At 38.5% G+C, this 19,952-nt stretch overlaps 1 long non-coding RNA gene across 3 annotated transcripts in view; it reads right to left on the reverse strand.

The window, feature by feature from the left end:
* The window catches only part of LOC139185627 (uncharacterized), a 37,833-nt gene extending 27,031 nt beyond the window's left edge, over nt 1–10,802 (reverse strand). Inside the window, exons 1-2 of one of the 3 annotated variants that reach the window (XR_011569134.1) lie at nt 10,681–10,794; nt 5,290–5,617 (exon numbers count right to left, since the gene is read on the reverse strand). This is a non-coding gene — a long non-coding RNA (uncharacterized lncRNA). Of the gene's footprint in view, nt 1–5,289 lie in introns of all 3 variants that reach the window. The other 2 variants (XR_011569133.1, XR_011569132.1) reach the window with 2 other exon arrangements.
* Nucleotides 10,803–19,952: the final 9,150 nt, after the last annotated feature.

Consider the following 19,952-nt stretch of genomic DNA (forward strand, 5'->3'; position numbering starts at 1 on the left):
CTTTCTCTAGTAGGCCCTGTTGCTCTGTGAGGGCCACTGAGATGCCCTCACTGCCATTTCTGTTCTAATCATAGGCTGACACAACACAGAGACTTATGCTCTGCTCTCAAGGTCCCTGCAGTTTACACCAGCCTTGACCATCCTGGTATGACCACCCAAGAGAGATTGATCTAAATGTCTTAAGAAAATCCCCCAAACCTAGTCCCCAGGACGCCTCCATTTTCTCTAATCAGACTGCTGCTTTTCCATCCCAGTACCAGTACCACATCCTTCTTCCATTCTTGAAAGTGAAAGTGAAGTCGCTCAGTCGTGTCTGACTCTTTGTGACCCCATGGACTGTAGCCAACCAGGCTCCTCCATCTATGGGATTTTCCAGGCAAGAATATTGGAGTGGGTTGCCATTTCCTTCTCCAGGAGATCTTCCCAACCCAGATTAATTCCTTTGCAACAAAACCCTGAAAGAATTTTTTTTTTTTTTTTCTATGACAAGCACTGAAGGGGCCACAACAGACCCTCCCCACTTCCTGCACACACCCCAGTGGAGAAGAGTCCAAATTCTAGAACATAAAGCTTGATTGGAATACCTCAACATGATAAAAGCCATATATGATAAAAACAAACATCCTCAATGGTGAAAAATGGAAAACATTTCCCCTAAAGTCAGGAACAAGTCAAGGGTGCCAACTCTCATCACTACTATTCAACATAGTTTTGGAAGTTGTAGCTACAGCAATCAGAGAAGAAAAAGGGAATCAGATTGGAAAAGAAGAGGTAGATGACCTGATCATCTGTTTGCAGATGACATGATTCTATACATAGAAAACCCTAAAGGCACCACCAGAAAGTTACTAGAGCTAATCAATGAATATCATAAAGTTTCAGGATATAAAATTAATACACAGAAGTCCTTTCCTACACACTAACAATGAGAAAACAAATTAAGAAAATAAACCCATTCACCATTGTGATGAAAAGAATAAAATACTTAGGAATAAATCTATATAAAGAAACAAGAACTACATATAGAAAATTATAGAACACTGATGAAAGAAGACACAAATAGATGGAGAAATATACCATGTTCATGGTTTGGAAGACTTAGAAGAATCAATATTGTGAAAATGAGTGTACTACCCAAAGCAATCTTTAGATTCAATGCAATCCCTGTCAGGCTACCAACAGTATTTTTCACAGACCTAGAACAAATAATTTCACAATTTGTATAGAAATACAAAAAACCTCGAATAGACAAAGCAATCTTGAGAAGACTGGAACTGGAGAAATCAACCTACCTGACTTCAGATTGCTACAATGCTACAGTCATCAAGACCGTATAGTACTGGCACAAAGACAGAAATATAGATCAATGTAACAAAATAGCCCAGAGATAAATCCATGCACCTATGGACAACTTATTTTTGACAAAGGAGGCAAAAATACACAATGGAGAAAAGACCATCTCTTTAATAAGTGGTGCTGGGAAAGCTGGTCAACCACCTGGAAAAGAATGAAACCAGAACACTTTCTAACACCATACACAAAAATAAACTCAAACTGGATTAAAGATCTTAAGACCAGAAACTAGAACTAAACTCCTATAGGAAAACATAAGCAAAACACTCTGACATAAATCACAGCTAAGATCCTCTATGACCCACCTCCTAGAGTAATGGAAATAAAAGCAAAAATAAGCAAATGGAACCTAATTAAACATAAAAGCTTTGGCACAATGAAGGAAACTATAAGCAAGGTGAAAAGACAGCCTTCAGAATAGGAGAAAAAGCAAATGAAGCAACTGATAATCTCAAAAATATACAAGCAGCTCATGCAGCTCAATACCAGAAAAATAAACCCAATCAAACAATGGGCCAAAGAACTAAATGGACATTTCTGCAAAGAAGACATACGGATGGCTAACAAACACATGAAAAGATGCTCAACATCACTCATTATCAGAGAAATGCAAATCAAAACCACAGTGAGGTACCATCTCATGCTGGTCAGAATGGCTACTATCAAAAAGTCTACAAACAAATGCTGGAGAGGGTATGGAGAAAAAGGAACCCTCTTACACTGTTGTGGGGATGCAAACTAGTACAGCCACTATGGAGAACAGTGTGGAGATTCCTTACATAAACTGGAAATAGAATTGCCATATGACCCGGCAATCACTGCTGGGTGTAGTGTAGAGACGTGTACCCCAGTGTTCATCGTAGCACTGATTACAATAGCTAGGACATGGAAGCAACCTAAATGTCTATCGGCAGATGAATGGATAAGAAAGCTGTGGTACATATACACAATAGAAAATTACTCAGCTATAAAAAGGAATGCATTTGAGTCAGTTCTAATAAGATAGATGAAACTGGAGCCTATTACACAGAGTGAAGTAAGTCAGAAAGAAAAACAGCAATACAGTATATTAATGCATATATATGGAATTTAGAAAGATGGTAACGATGCGAGACAGCAAAAGAGAGACAGATGTAAAGAACAGACTTTTGGACTCTGGGAGAAGGTGAGGGTGGAATGATTTGAGAGAATAACATTGAAACATGTATATCATCATACATGAAATAGATTACCAGTCCAGGTTTGATGCATGAGACAGGGCACTCAGGGCCAGTGCACTGGGATGACCCTGAGGGATAGGATGGGGAGGGTGGTGGGAGGGGGGTTCAGGATGGGCAACACATGTACACCCATGGCTGATTCATGTCAATGTATGGCAAAAACCACTACAATGTTGTAATTAGCCTCCAATTAAAATAAAAAGTTCTTTTAAAAAAAGCTTAATTGGAAAAGGGGTAACACATTTCTATCATGATGAAGAACTATGTTTGTATCATGGTGTGCCTACAGTCAGGAAAATAAGACCAAAGTGATTCATCTTTAAATATACTACAAAACATTTCAACCTCATAAAAAGAATGCAGATTAATAAAATCAGCACCTGTGTTAAATAAAGAACTTAAAATTTACCAATAATTTATTTCATCCCCCCAACGAAAATGCCAACTCCTAAATTTGGTGATTTTTCATTTCCGTGTTTTTTCTTATAATTTAACTGTGTGTGTGTGTGTATTCTTAAGCAGTATATATAGGATTTATTTGTATGTTTAAAAATTTTATGTCAATGGAGTATTTATATATTCTTTTGCATCCTCCATATGTGGAGATGCAGATAGCTGTAAATTTTACTCATTTCCACAGCTTAGAGAATTTGTTAAACTGAATATATCATATAGTATTTATTTCCCATTCTCCAGTGGATGGGGCATTTAGGTTGTTGCCAAATATTTGCTATTACATACGATGTGCTATGCACATTCTTTCTCCTAGTACATTTTTCTAAAGGAAATTTTAACTAGGAGTAGAATTAGGAGGTCCCAGGGCACAGTGGGAAAGACTAGAGATCTCTTCAAGAAAATTAGAGATACCAAGGGAATATTTCATGCAAAGATGAGCTCGATAAAGGACAGAAATGGTATGGACCAACAGAAGCGGAAGATATTAAGAAGTGGCAAGAATACACAGAAGAACTATACAAAAAAGATCTTCATGACCCAGATAACCATGATGGTGTGATCACTCACCTAGAGCCAGAAATCCTGGAATGTGAGGTCAAGTGGGCCTTAGGAAGCATCATTATGAACAAAGCTAGTGCAGGTGATGGAATTCCAGTTGAGCTATTTCAAATCCTGAAAGATGATGCTGTGAAAATGCTGCACTCAATATGCCAGCAAATTTGGAAAGCTCAGCAGTGGCCACAGGACTGGAAAAGGTCAGGTTTCATTCCAATCCCAAAGAAAGGCAATGCCAAAGAATGCTCAAACTACCACACAATTGCACTCATCTCACATGCTAGCAAAGTAATGCTCAAAATTCTCTAAGCCAGGCTTCAACAGTACATGAACTGTGAACTTCCAGATGTTCAAGCTGGATTTAGAAAAGGCAGAGGAACCAGAGATCAAATTGCCAACATCACTTGAATCATTGGAAAAGCAAGAGAATTCCAGAAAAATATCTACTTTTGCTTTATTGACTACACCAAAGCTCTTGACTGTGTGGACCACAACAAATTTTGGAAAATTCTTAAAGAGATGGGAATACCAGACCACCTGACCTGGCTCCTGAGAAATCTGTATGTAGGTCAAGAAGTGACAGAACTGGACATGGAACAACAGAGACTGGTTCCAAATCAGGAAAGGAGTACATCAAGGCTGTGTATTGTTACCCTGCTTATTTCACTTATATGCAGAGTACGTCATGCGAAATGCCAGGCTGGAGGAAGCACAAGCTGGAATCCAGATTGCCAGGAGAAATATCAATAACTTCAGATATGCAGATGACACCACCCTTATGGCAGAAAGTGAAGAATTAAAGAACCTCGATGAAAGTGAAAGAGGAGAGTGAAAAAGTTGGCTTAAAACTCAACATTCAGAAAACGAAGATCATGGCGTCTGGCCCCATCACTTCATGGCAAATAGATGGGGAAAGAATGGAAACAGTGAGAGACTTTATTTTGGGGGGGTCCAAGATCCCTACAGATGGTGACTGCAGCCATAACATTTAAAAATGCTTGCTTGCTCCTTGGAAGAAAAACTGACCAACCTAGACAGCATATGAAAAAGCAGAGACATTACTTTGCCAACAAAGGTCCATCTAGTCAAACCTGTGGTTTTTCCAGTAGTCATGTATGGATGTGAGAGTTGGACTATAAAGAAAGCTGAGTGCTGAAGAATTGATGCTTTTGAACTGTGGTGTTGGAGAAGACTCTTGAGAGTCCTTTGGACTGCAAGGAGATCCAACCCATCCATCCTAAAGGAAATCAGTCCTGATGCTGTAGCTGAAACTCCAATACTTTGGCCACCTGATGTGAAGACCAACTCATTGGAAAAGACCCTGATTCTGGGAAAGATTGAAGGCTGGCGGAGAAGGGGACGACAAAGAATGAGATGGTTGGATGGCATCACCGATGCAATGGACATGAGCTTGAGTAGACTCCAGGAGTTGGTGACGGACAGGGAAGCCTGGCGTGCTGCAGCCCATGGGACGGCAATGAATTGGACACGACTGAACAACTGAACTGATTGACTGAAGGCACATGCATCTTCTAGCTCAATATAAGCTGCCAAATTGCTCTCCAAAGTGAATACTCTCAAAGCACCATACTCTCTTAGCAGAACTTTTCTCTTGCTTCCCATCTTCATTAATGTTTAACATTCTCAGAATTCTTAACTTTCCAATCTAATTGTACTTGATCATGGTTTGAACATCCTTGCTTACCATTGAAGTGGAGCATCTTTTCATATATTTGTTGACTATTCAGCTTTCTGTTGGAGAAGGCAATGGCACCCCACTCCAGTACTTTGCCTGAAAAGTCCCATGGATGGAGGAGCCTGGTAGGCTGCAGTCTGTGGGGTCGCTGGGAGTCGGACGCGACTGAGCAACTTCACTTTCACTTTTCACTTTCATGCATTGGAGAAGGAAATGGCAACCCACTCCAGTGTTCTTGCCTGGAGAATCCCAGGGATGGGGGAGCCTTGTGGCTGCCGTCTGTGGGGTTACACAGAGTTGGACACGACTGAAGTGACTTAGCAGCAGCAGCAGCTTTCTGTAAAAGACTCTTATGTGTTAATACCATATGTCATCATTATTCTTGATATTACTATTTTACAGTATTGGGTTGTCTTGTATTAATTTGTACAAGTTTCTTTATGTATTCAAGAAACTTAATTCCTTGTCATTCATTTGCATTTGCAAATAGTCTTCCAGTCTTCAGCTTGTTTTTTTACTTTGGGAATGTTTTAAAGATGTACAATTTCCAAACTTTAACATAATCAAATGTCATTTTCTTGCATGTGCGCTTTAATTTTGTTTGAAGAAAAAAACCAACAACAAACAGCTCTTCTGTCCTAAAGTCAGGAGGATATTCTCCCTAACCTCAGCATACCTGTGTGTAAAATTTCTGCTTTTCATATTGAGGGCTTTAATTCTCCTGGTAATTATTTTTGCTTATGGTGTGAAGTAGGAACAAATATTATTATTTGCTATATAGATAACTAATTGTCCAAGCAATATTTAGTAAATAATTGAACACATCCCCACTAACCTGCAATATGTCAAGTTTCAAGGTATGTATACATCTATACAGAGATCATTTGTGGTGTGCCCTACTACAGTATCCTTAGGGTTTGTCTTGTGTTTTTTATTCATCCTTGATTTGTGAGTTTGTCTGAGTTCAACTGAGAGCTCCATTCCTGGCACTTTGGTTGCTTTATGGAATCACTGGCACTTACTTTGTTAGAATATCATCATAAAAACTTCCCTATCCTTTTGTATTTCCTTTAAGAATCACTGGCCTTGGTATCACATGAATTTTTAAAAATTTTCATGATACCACGCCCCAAATTAGACATAAGGTATATGTCAAATTTATATTCAACCTTCTTTTTGCTTTTATAAAATCTTCCAAGGATAAATTCATACTGGTATCATCACGGTCTTAAATTTGGCTTTCTAAGTCATTCTTAGGATTTTTGTTTCCTTCAGAGCAACATAATCTTGAGCAAAGCAGGTATTCTCTGGATAGGTTTTTAAAACATTCCAATATCCCACCATGAGGTATTTCTTGGTGGGTAGGAAGTTTGCGGTTGCACACCTTCAGTTTTCTGAATGAAGAAGCAATTGTGTGTCAAGTCTATTGCTCAGATTTGGTTCCCAGATGAGCAGGACATCCTTTACTTTTCCCCAAGTAATAAATGGGATATGACATTAAAGTCAAGGAACTCAGTAAAAATTTTAGATCATGTTGGATAAACTTCCTTCTCAACCCTGGGAAAATTTTGTCTTTGAATAGTTATGCTTAGAGGGTAAGCCTGCAACCAGACTGCCTAAGTTCCAATTTCAGCCTTCTGACTTGACTGGAAGATCCTTAGCAAGTTATTTAATGTTTTCTATGCCTCAGTTTCTTTAGCTGTAAAATGAAAATAATAAAAATTGTAGATGCTTCATAGGATTATAACAATGGATAAATATTAGTACAGACATTGGGAATTAATACAGACCTTGAGAATACTGCAAGTTTGAGTTTGATTCTAGACCACCACAATAAAGCGAATACTGCAATAAAGCAATCCACACAAATTTTTTTGTTTCCCAGTGCATATAAAAGTTACATTTACCCTATAGTGCAGCTTATTGTATGCAACAGTATTATGTCTCAAAACAATATACATACTTTAAAAATACTTTCTTGGAAGAAATGCTAATCATCATTCGAGTCTTCATCAAGTTGTAATATTTTTACAATAGTAACATAAAAGATCACTGATCAAACATCACCATAACAAATATAATAATAATGGAAGTGTTTGACATGTTATGAGAATTACCAAAATGTGGCACAGAGACATGAAGTAAACAAATGCTTTTGGAAAAATGGTGGTGATAGATTTTCTTGCTGCAGTGTTCCCACAAATTTTCAATTTTATGTATTCATTGATTCAGTTTTCAATTTGATGTGTTATCTGTGAAGCACAATAAAATGAAGTGCAATAAGATGAGGTATATGTATACATGTATGTATGTACACACAGATATGTATGTATAAATGTCTATAAATACATCCAGTTCCCATTTGTCTGCTCACAGAGCCCAATAGCAATAAGCACCCAGCATGCAGATGGTGGCTTTTGAATACCATTAAAAACAACCAAGACTTGATTCCAGGCCTTGGACATCTTTTTGAGCTATGTCAATCACAGAAACCTGTTTGAAGGAACTCTGATTTGACTGACTCTAACAGTCTGACATCAAAATAAAAATGAAACAAAGCAAAGGAATATAACTAACTGAGTAAAGAGTAGGACCACACTGATAGAACTAGACAGACATATAGACAGGTAGATACATAGGTAGCTAGGTAAAGAAAGTTCATTTTTAAAGTAGAAAGCCATGTAGAAGAGATGATAAAATTAGAAAATCATTGTTTTCTAATGAAACTATCAGTAATAATTATGGGTGCTAAAACTGGTGGGTGAAAATTTGAGGATAACAAAGTATTTACACAATCTCAAAGTATCTCTCTACAAGATACCTATTAACTACAAAAGACAGTGGGGAAATCTGGCTGATCATGCCTTAACCAATGTCAAGGATAGTATCACTCATATTGGGGAAAACCAGTATCATATGTCTTTTGAAGCACTGGCAAGAACTCACCATCACTTCTGTGGTGTTCTTGCCACATTGCATAGCCTGAATCTCTTTCATGAAGAATTATCACACAAATTCAAAGAGAAACAGTCCACACCACCAGTGTCCTGTAGTTGTCAAAAATGTCAGTGTCATTCTCTGCAGAGAGACTGAGACTGTGCCAGACTAAGGGATGACAAAGAGGCATAGCAATTGAATGCACATATTCATCTTGGATCATCTTCTGATTTAAAGGACGTTTTTAGGACAAATGGTGAGGTCTGAATGTAAATTAGATAATGTCATAATGTCAATTTCCTTGGTTTTAGGAAAAACACTACACTGAGGTATTTAGAGGTAAAATGGCATAATGTAACATTCTAAAGTGGTTGAGGAAAAAATTACATACTATAGACACACATAGGTATAGAGAGGGGAAAAAGAGAATCAAATGTAGTAAAGTGGGAACAACCGCTGAATCTTGGTGAAAGATATCCAGTAGCTCTTTGTACTATTCTTGTAATTTTTCTGTCTGAAATTAAGTCAAAATAAAACATCTTACTTCGATAGATATGTTTATTGCTTTGATTGTGGTGATGGTTTCACGGTTGTACACATGTGCAAACTTACCGAATCATATACTTTATTTATTTTTTTTTCATATACTTTAAAAATGTGCAGTTTTGTATATCAGTTATGCCTCAATAAAGTGAAAAGCAGTTTAAATAAATGTGAAGGAGCTTAGAATGATGCCTGGCAAATAAGGAGTATATGTGCATTTGCTGTTACTGTAAGGATAGATTAGAAGCTAAGGTTACATGAAGATACAACAAGGTGAGGGTAAAAACATGGAGATAGGTGACATTTTCCTTGGATTTATAAGTCCCAGGAATCTCAGGACTTGTGATCATTTACTTTAGTGTCTAATGTAGCCTGGACTTTTTTTCTCACTTGGAAAGAATCTAAAAGTATATGATCTTAAAGTGGAAAGTGAAAAATAGCTTATTTGAAAAGAAAGGAAAGATTTTGTAGGCAGACCATAAGCATGCCATCTGGTTAACTCAGGAGAAATCCTAAAAGCTTAGATTTCACAGTTGTACCAGCATGTATGGTTTAAGATAGACTCCCTAAGCTAAAAATAGCAAGTCATATTTGTTTTGCTATTCATAAGTTAGTTGAAAATGCCACTCAACTGCAGTGTTAAAGATTACATTTATCTCATCTAAGAATCAAAGTCCATTGTGGCTATGTTTCTCAAGTCAAATGTAATGAGACAATATGTAAGACAAATTCATCACAAAAGAAATAAGGTTGACACAGTAGTAGCATCTCTAAAATTAAATTGTAGTTCTTTAAAAATATGATCACACCCAATGATTCTCAACCAGGTACAAAATCTGGAGACAGTTTTGGTTGTCACTATTGGAAGAACGGGAGAGGGGAGGACATATTATTGACCTCTAATGGTAGAAACCAGGGATGCTGCTAAATGTCTACAAAGCACAGGACAGACACAACAACAAACTATGTGGTCCAACATGTCAATAGTGCCAAAGTTGAGAAATCCTGCACTAAATGAACACATTTTCTAAAATTTCAGATAAAGTGATAATAAAAATAATTCTTCTGGTCTTGTCTTGATGCAGTATATTATCAGCTAGCCTTGTGCCTGGGAGTTAATATGTACTCAATATATATTTGTTTATGCAATCTATTCTGAGTCTTTTTATGGTTTTCCCTTCGATTTTGTAGGCACAAAAACTGGACCAGAAAAAAAAAAAAAAAGCTGGACCAGAACTTTGTTACTATCTGCTTCATAAATATCCCACCCTTGTTTCATAATATAGCAAATGAGAGATTTTTTATACAAGATTATAGATACACTAGATTATAGGAAAGTGGACAAAAGTCAGTATTCAGTAGATTGAATATGAAACAGAACCAACTTGTGTAGCTTCTACACAAATTATGAAAGGATTTTAAGTGTAATAAAGACATTAGGAAATCTCATCAAAAACAAAAAATTCAAAAAATATTAAAAACATGGTTAAGCATTCAGCCTGTTAATGGTTCACGTTCTGTGCAAATCTCTTATGCTATTTAGTTAAAAAAATTAGCCAGTTGAGAGGACTTACAATGAAATGTCACAGCCCTCTCTGCCATTCCTTCACCACTCGTCCCAGTATTACTTTTCTGGGGCAATTCGTTTTGTTTTGTTTCCCAGGTAGTCTTTATAACTCTGAATAATATTCCTATGTCAATATTTCTTGCTGTATCAGTTGTAGAAATATATACTCCTCCCTTTGAAAGATAAGGACTTAACTTAAGCTACTCTTCCTTCTCTCCCTTTTTAGTAGTTATATTTTCTTTACTGGAAGTCTTTATAATTTGAGATAAACTCCCATGTCTTGCTTATCATCTTTAAAAAAAAAATAGCTCTTGTCTCCCCTGTATGTAAGATGAAACCATTATCAAACCCACCTTTCGTTTTCTCTTCCACCCAGCCTCTGTCAGCTTCACTTTTGCTTTCTTTAGTTTTATGACATTGAGGTTAACGACAACTACACTCTGTTCTGTAGCTATAAATAGATATGCAATGTTTTGTCTATAACAGATTCTAAACTTTGAACGGCAGTAAGCAACATTTGCTTTGTTATCAGTGTGTAAATATTACTCAGTGCAGCAGGTGCTGTTGTAGGACATTTCCTCCTTCCTGAGTCCACTTTTTGACCTCTGCAACCTAAGAGAATGTCCCTTTCCTTGAATCCCATCAGCTGTTCAAGATCAAGCCACATTTTAGTTTGCTTCATATCTAATCTGTGGCTTTCTTGTGAAGTTTTCCTGTCTTTCCTACAAATTCAAATTGTCTTTCTTTTTCCTTACTGAAAAGAGGAACTGTGTACCTTGTTTATCCACCTACAGCAGGAAAGGCATTCTGTTCTCAGCCTTGAATACATGTTCCTTGGGCCCAGTGACAGACTCAGCTCCTGCGGAGACACGTATCTTCCAGCTCTGCTGCATCTTGGCCTTGTTCTTCACTGGACATTTAGTTGCCTGCTGTCTTGTATTCCATGTCTTCATCGTTCTTGATTTTTGCCTTTGTTTTGCTGGCATACCTCGATACATCTTCACAAAGATTTCTTATTTTCTTCTTTTTTTAAATTGCTTTGGGTAGTATACTCATTTTCACTATATTGATTCTTCCAATCCATAAACATGGTATATTTCTCCATCTATTAGTGTCCTCTTTGATTTCTTTCACCAGTGTTTTATAGTTTTCTATATATAGGTCTTTAGTTTCTTTAGGTAGATATATTCCTAAGTATTTTATTCTTTTTGTTGCAATGGTGAATGGAATTGTTTCCTTACTTTCTCTTTCTGTTTTCTCATTATTAGTGTATAGGAATGCAAGGGATTTCTGTGTGTTGATTTTATATCCTGCAACTTTACTATAATCATTGATTAGTTCTAGTAATTTTCTGGTGGAGTCTTTAGGGTTTTCTATGTAGAGGATCATGTCATCTGCAAATAGTGAGAGTTTTACTTCTTCTTTTCCAATTTGGATTCCTTTTATTTCTTTTTCTGCTCTGATTGCTGTGGCCAAAACTTCCAAAACTATGTTGAATAGTAATGGTGAAAGTGGGCACCCTTGTCTTGTTCCTGCCTTTAGAGGAAATGCTTTCAATTTTTCACCATTGAGGATAATGTTTGCTGTGGGTTTGTCATATATAGCTTTTATTATGTTGAGGTATGTTCCTTCTATTCCTGCTTTCTGGAGAGTTTTTATCATAAATGGGTGTTGAATTTTGTCAAAGGCTTTCTCTGCATCTATTGAGATAATCATATGGTTTTTGTTTTTCAATTTGTTAATATGGTGTATTACATTGATTGATGTGCGGATATTGAAGAATCCTTGCATCCCTGGGATTCACAGCTGAATTCTACCAAAAATTTAGAGAAGAGCTAACACCTATCCTGCTCAAACTCTTCCAGAAAATTGCAGAGGAAGGTAAACTTCCAAACTCATTCTATGAGGCCACCATCACCCTAATACCAAAACCTGACAAAGATCCCACAAAAAAAGAAAACTACAGGCCAATATCACTGATGAACATAGATGCAAAAATCCTAAACAAAATTCTAGCAATCAGAATCCAACAACACATTAAAAAGATCATACACCATGACCAAGTGGGATTTCTTATTTTCTAATTTAGGATATTTCCTTGGTTTTCCTTTCTGAAAAATATAAGTGATATGCACCCATTTGAATTTCTTCTACTTTAATTGTAGAAGTATCCCTTGTGAACTTACCTTCCAGCTTCTTTCATAGGTTCCTTACAAGAGAAGCATGAATATCCTTCTTTAAAAGGTAGGTGTATTATGAATTCTGTAACTTGAAGCAATCATTGTTTCTCTGTTTGGTGAAATAATAATCTAAATTATATGGAAAAATCTAATATGTATTTTGCAGCATAAAAGTTGCCAAATCAAGTGTGAGTCTAACTAATTTTGTCAAATTGTCTTGATTTTAACAGTATTTTCCAGTAACATAGGTTAACTCAAGTGTGTGGACACAATCATTGTCACTATTTAAAGACAAGACCTAAGTTATAACCAAAGATTTTATTTTTTAAATAATGTTCATGAGTCAATTTTTGTTTGCCTTAAGAGTTCAAGCATATTTTAATGTTTTAAAAATACTGTTAGAATGTTAATTTTTTCTTATAAATACAGTTTAGCATAGGATTGATTCCAGAGCCTGGGACTAGGTAAAGATTGAGGCTTTTCAAAGTGATCTCTAATCCTAAGAGTTTTCTGCAATAAGAAGTGAGCTAGTTGAGGTTGAAGAAGCTTAAGATGCAAAGGGTAATATAAAAATCTTGAATATCAGTGGAAACTAGAGTCTAAACCCAAGATATGGATAATAACAGTCTTTAGAGCTGAACAGTGAAGATTTATGGAATAAATATAAGGCAAGTTTCCCAGTTGCAAATAAATAATAGAGGTAAAGCGATCATGCAATCCACGAAGACACTACAGGCTTGCATACAGACATGCTCTTCAAAGTATTTGACCACCAATAGGGAACAATCAGTACTAATCAGAATTGAGCCTGACCATGGCTCTGGAACTCGTGCCTTGAGGACTATGCTGGATAAAGCATTAATCTTTAGTGGATGCATTGTAGGGAGTGTCCAGGTGGCCCCCAGGTGAGAGGGGATGTGTAAGGAAGCACTGTGCTGTTCAGGATAGTGGCTGTTTCAGTATTTTAACCACCTGTACAGCCATGCTGGGGAGTCCTGTCTGTCTAAGTAGCTCTTCACCCTGAAGTGCTTACAGGGACCAGGGATCCACTGTTCTGACCCTCTATTTAAGAACTCAGCTTCCAAGGTGTTAGGCAAAAATCAGAAACTGAGTTTCAAGTGTAGAAACTCAGCTCCAGGGGGTGAGGTTACGCCAGATGGTGAGAAACTTGAAATAAAGGTCAGATCAACTGGGCTTCCCTCCTAGCTCATTTGGTAAAGAATCCACTTGCAATGCTGGAGACCCCGGTTCCATTCCTGGGTCGGGAAGATCTGCTGGAGAAGGGATAGACTACCCACTCTAGTAATCTCGGGCTTCCCTTGTTGCTAACCTGCTAAAGAATCTGCCTGCAATTTGGGAGACCTAGGTTTGATCCCTGGGTTGGGAAGATCCCCTGGAGAAGGGAATCCACTCCAGTATTCTGATTTCGTGAATTCCAGTAGGGTTGCAAAGAGTCGGACATGACTGAGCTACCTTTACTTTCTGGGCTTCTTTTGTAGCTCAGCTGGTAAGGAGTCCGCCTGCAATGTGGGAGACGTGTGTTCTATCCCTGGGTTGGGGAGATCCCCTGGAGAAGAGAACGGCTACCCACTCTAGTATTCTGGAAGCTGTAGAAGGAACACCGAAGGTGCGCCTGTAAAAAATAAAACCCTACATTCATATGACCTCACCTGCAGCAGGAAAATAAGCACAAGGAAAAGGAAAATAGTGCCTACCTCATTTGTGCCTTCCAACTCTCACTTGAATGTGTTAAGTTGGTGGAAGCTAAGGGGCTAGAACTGTAGATTTCAGTGTTCTAGCCTCTCCAGGACAAGGAGGTACCCTGTGGAGGGTAGAATGCAGGTTGAGTAAAACAATCAACTTTATCCACTAAACTTTAAAAAGTGATGCGGAGTTCCTGAGACCCTATCCCTTAGTTTTCCTTAATGTTAACATCTTGCATAACCGTAGTACATTGACCTAAACCAAGAAATCAACATCAATATAGTATTATTAACTAAATGACAGACTTTTTTTGGATTGCATCAGATTGTCCATTAGTATCCTTTGTTTCTTCCAGGACCTAATCCTGGATCCCAGGATTTTGTCATTGTGTCTCATTAAATCTCCTTTAGTCTGTGATAGTTCCTCAGCCTTTCCTCATTCTCATGACCCTGAAATGGGAATAGTACTAAAACTTGTGAAGAGTATAGTTCTTTTTAGAACATGCCTTAGTTTGAATCTGTCTGATGTTTTTCTCTGATTGTTGTTGTTTAGTTGACTCTTTGCAACCCAGTGGACTGTAGCCTGCTAGCCTCCTCAGTGCATGGGATTTTCAAGGCAAGAATACTGGAGTAGGTTGCCATTTCCTTCTCGAGGGGATCTTCCCTACCTAGGGATGGAACCTGCATCGCCTGCATTGGCAGGCAGATTCTTTACCATTGAGCCAGCAGGGAAGCCTTTCCTGATTAGATTTAGGGTATGCATTTTTAGCAAGAACTTCAAAGTGATGTCCTCCCCAGTAGTCTGTCACATCATGGGGTATGTGATGTCAATATGTAAAGTAGTTTCAGAATTGCTAACCTATGTGCCTGTGAAAAACACGTTCCTGACTAAGGCACAGTACTTGGTGCAGTTCTTTTCTTCTCAAACTTAAAATATACGGTCAACATACAGTTTCCCAAACTACTTAGATTAGTTCTTATCCCCTCCATTCCCTTCGGTGTGCTTATGTTATTCATTTCTACTACAGTTAAGTTCATTTGTTGTTATTTACAGTCTATTCTGGGTTTCCTTCAGTCTGGTTGATTTTTAAAAAATTTATATTAAGACATGTTTTTAAACAAAGTATATTCCCTTCAGGAGAAAGATTCTGTTGGCAGCTTTCTTAAAGCAGAAGCCCAGCTAGATTAGGCCCAAGGATGTGATGAGTTTGTCTACATGGAGATTTTTTTTTTTTAAACAACTGTGAATTCATTGCTAACGTTAAGAAATTAAGAGATTTCACATAGAAAGTGAAAATTGATGGTTTTGCTTAAAATAATTAAATCTATCTACCCTGAGCCTGCTTTCCCATATGGCAACAATTCCAACTCAGTAGGTCTGTTGTGGGACAAGGAAGTTCCTCTAGAGGTCCAAGGGGCTCCTGTGTTTGAGAATTACTACTCAGAGGAACAGGGTGAGGGACAGCTGGGAAAACTGAAACTAGCACAAGATCCTCTGACACAACCCGTCCTCTCACTACACCATGTGCCCTTTGAGCATTCATATCAAATTAATAAGATTACACCTTTCCGATAAACAAGGATTTGCTTTTTTATAGCACAGGGCACTATATATTCAATATCTTGTAATAACCTACAATGGAAAAGAAACAGAAAAAGAATCAATCTATCTATATCTGAATCACTTGGCTGTGCACCTGAAACTAATACAATGTTGTAAATCAACTCTAGTTGAATAAAATAAATAAAAGTTACACATTTCAGCAGGAAGTTTAGTAGAGTGGCTAAAAATTCAGGCTATGAAGTCAGATGGGAGTTCAAAGTTCAAACCCTGGCTCCTTCATTTACTAGTGTATAATCTTCTTTATCCTTTTAATCCCTTCTTTGACTTCATTAACTTCTTAGGACTTCAGTGGCCTCATCCATAAAACAGGAATAACAACATTTTGCCCCATAGGATCATAGTAAGGTCTGTATGTCTAAGATAATGTTCTTCCTTTAGTCTTCTCAGGCTGTGTACTGCCCAGTGCTGACCTAGGTATTGAAAAGTTCACTGTAGCTGCTAGCTAATGTGACAGACTGCTCGTCAGAGGGTTGTAATAATCAGAATAGTAAATATTCAGACACTATGAGGCAGGTTAGAAAAGGGGTAGAGATACCCAAAGGGATAAGAAATGGGCACAATGTAAGGAGTACCTCCCAATTAGACAGGAGAACTCACAGCCACAGAAAAAGTGTCAGCCATCTGGGACAGATCATGCTAACCTAAAGGGAAATCTTGAGGGAACAGCACATATCTTCCTTACATGTCAGATGGCTAGACTCTTCCCATCTTATTTTATTCAGGAAGCCTGGAGTAGATCTCTTAAAGACGTGGATCCTTCAGTGGGGCTGTTGGCTTTTGAGCTGGGCCTTGTGCAGGGTCAAACTGTTGATTCTGGGGCCAGCAGTAAGTAGCTACATTGATGTACTCATTCCTCTGAAGCAAAAGTTTTGTTGGAATAAAACACCATGACGATCAAAGCATTCTGGGAAGTCTTCTTGGCCATCTCCCTTTCCTCACTCTAGTATCATTAAACCAAGTATTACTGATGCTCTTTTTAAAGTACCCCATATTTCTTTGCTACTATGTCAGTTCAAGCCACTCTCTTTTGTCTCCTGAATTCTGCTGTAGCCTACTTTGACATTTCCTGTACTTAAGACCCTCTTCCTCTGGTTTTCACCATTCAGATTTTAGTTCTAGTGGCCTTCCCTGGCCATGCTGTCTTAAGTAGCCCACTCCTGGTCATCAGATCATATTCTCTCTCTTTCATTGCCTTAATTCCACATAAAATCTAAAGTCATCTTGTTTATTTTGGTTCTTAGTATGAAATTAGAATATAAATTCCATGAGAGTAGAGACTGTCATTGTTTTTTCACTTTGAATCCCCACAGTGAAGACCAGTGTGTGGCCATGTTGAATGAATGGATAGGTGAATGTTCTAATTGGTCTTCCAATTTCTGCTCTTGTAGGGTGAGGCAAGTGAGACACTTGCCTGAGGCACAAAACGTAACAGGGATAAATCATACTCTAATAAAGTATTTAAAAATCAAAGTAAATGCAAAAAATGGTGAAAAAGCATCAAAATTTTAAACAAAGACTTGCATGATCCTATTGTACTTTTCTTAAAAGGATCTCAACTCTGGTTCCAAGAGAATCTTATTTACAAAAACAGGGAGCTGGACTGTAGGCTGCAGTTTGTAGATTTTATTTTTTAAAATATGACTAATCTGGATCATCTTGGACTGCAAGGAGATCCAACCAGTCCATTCTAAAGGAGATCAGCCCTGGGTGTTCTTTGGAAGGAATGATGCTAAAACTGAAACTCCAGTATTTTGGCCACCTCATGCGAAGAGTTGACTCACTGGAAAAGACTCTGATGCTGAGATGGATTGGGGGCAAGAAGAAAAGGGAACAACAGAGGATGAGATGGCTGGATGGCATCACTGACTTAATGGACGTGAATTTGAGTGAACTCTGGGAGTTGGTGATGGACAGGGAGGCCTGGCGTGCTGATTCATGGGGTTGCAGAGTTGGACATGACTGAGCGACTGAACTGAACTGAATCTGGATCATCTAGTCAAAGCTATGGGTTTTCCAGTAGTCATGTACAGATGTGAGAGTTGGACCATAAAGAAAGCTGGGCACCAAAGAATTGATGCTTTTGAAGTGTGGTGTTGGAGACAACTCTTGAGAGTCTTTTGGACTGCAAGGAGATCAAACCAGTCAATCCTAAAGGAAATCAGTCCTGAATATTCATTGGAAGGACTGATGGCTGAAGCTGAAACTCCAATCCTTTGGCCACCTGATGTAAAGGACTAACTCATTGGAAAAGACCCTGATGCTGGGAAAGATTGAAGGCAGGAGGAGAAGGGGATGACAGAGGATGAGATGGTTGGATGGCATCACCAGCTCAAAGGACATAAATTTGAGTAAGCTCTGGGAGTTGGTGATGGACAGGGAAGCCTGGCGTGCTGCAGTCCATGGGGTTGCAGAGAGTCAGACATGACTGAAAGACTGGACTGACTAAACTGAATTTGGATCACTGAGTGTTTTGACAGCTCTTTAAATTTTGCATCCATGGTGAGTGCTTTACCCTATTGCATTACCCAAGGTGAGTGCCATTCCCTAGTTGAGCCTTGCTTGTAGGATCTTAGTTCCAGCCCTCAGCAGGGAAAGCACGAGCTCAGAGTCCTAACCACTGGACTACAAGGGATTCCCCCAGCTTGTTACCTTTAAAGTTACTCTTAATGTAGTCAGAATGGTCTCTTTAAAGGTAAGTCAGATCTTGTCACTCTATGTTAAATGGCTTTCCTTTTGGCTTAATACTAAGTCCCAAATTCTTACTGTGGCCCACATCTACCAGCTCTGACGTAAGCTGGTCCGTGTCTTCTTGAACTCCATCTGAGCCTTTCTTCCCATGGCCTACTCAGCTCTAGCTACACTGGCTAGAAAAAGTCAAATACCCCAGGACCTTCATAGAGCCCAGTAGATTCTCTTTTCCTACATACTTGTAAAGAGTTTCCTCTTCAGCTGGTTATTTCCTTTTCAGGTTTTAGATGTCAGCTTGTATCAATAATCTCAGATATGCAGATGATACCACCCTTATGGCAGAAAGTGAAGAGGAATTAAAAAGCCTCTTAATTAAAGTGAAAGAGGAGAGTGAAAAAGTTGACTTAAAGCTCAACATTCAGAAAACTAAGATCATGGCATCTGGTCCCATCACTTCATGGCAAATAGATGGGGAAATAGTGGAAACAGTGTCAGACTTTGTTTTTGGGGCTCCAAATCACTGCAGATGGTGACTGCAGCCATGAAATTAAAAGATGCTTACTCCTTGGAAGGAAAGTTATGACCAACCTAGATAGCATATTCAAAAGCAGAGACATCACTTTGCCAACAAAGGTCCCTCTAGTCAAGGCTATGGTTTTTCCAGTTCTCATGTATGTATGTGAGAGTTGAACTGTGAAGAAGGCTGAGTGCTGAAGAATTGATGCTTTTGAACTGTGGTGTTGGAGAAGACTCTTGAGAGTCCCTTGGACTGCAAGGAGATCCAACCAGTCCATTCTGAAGGAGATCAGTCCTGGGTGTTCATTGGAAGGACTGATGCTGAGGCTGAAACTCCAATACTTTGGCCACCTCATGTGAAGAGTTGACTCATTGGAAAAGACCCTGATGATGGGAGGGATTGGGGGCAGGAGGAGAAGGGGACGACAGAGGATGAGATGGCCGGATGGCATCACCGACTTGATGGACATGAGTTTGGGTGGACTCCGGGAGTTGGTGATGGACAGGGAGGCCTGGCGTGCTGTGATTCATGGGGTTGCAAAAAGTCGGACACAACTGAGTCACTGAACTGAACTGAACTGACTTCCATTTAGAAGGGAGTGGCTACCCACTCCAGTGTTCTTGCCTGGAGAATTCCATGGACAAAGGAGCCAGGCAGCCTGCTGTCTGTGGGGTCACAAAGAGTCAGACATGACTGAGGCTAACACTTTTTTTTTTTTTTCCCACTTCCATGTATGTTGAAAGCCTGATTCACACTCTAGTCACTTTCTCATAGCACTAGACATTTCTCCTTAATACACATCACATTTGAAATCATATCTTTTAAATGATAATTTGATTAATACCTGTCAGCTTACTTGATTGTAATCCCCAAGGAACAATGATGGTATCTGTTTTTTTTTCTTTTTGCTCTG

The sequence above is a fragment of the Bos indicus genome, chromosome 11 (assembly GCF_029378745.1).
Source record: "Bos indicus isolate NIAB-ARS_2022 breed Sahiwal x Tharparkar chromosome 11, NIAB-ARS_B.indTharparkar_mat_pri_1.0, whole genome shotgun sequence".
In the NCBI taxonomy this organism is placed as follows: domain Eukaryota; kingdom Metazoa; phylum Chordata; class Mammalia; order Artiodactyla; family Bovidae; genus Bos; species Bos indicus.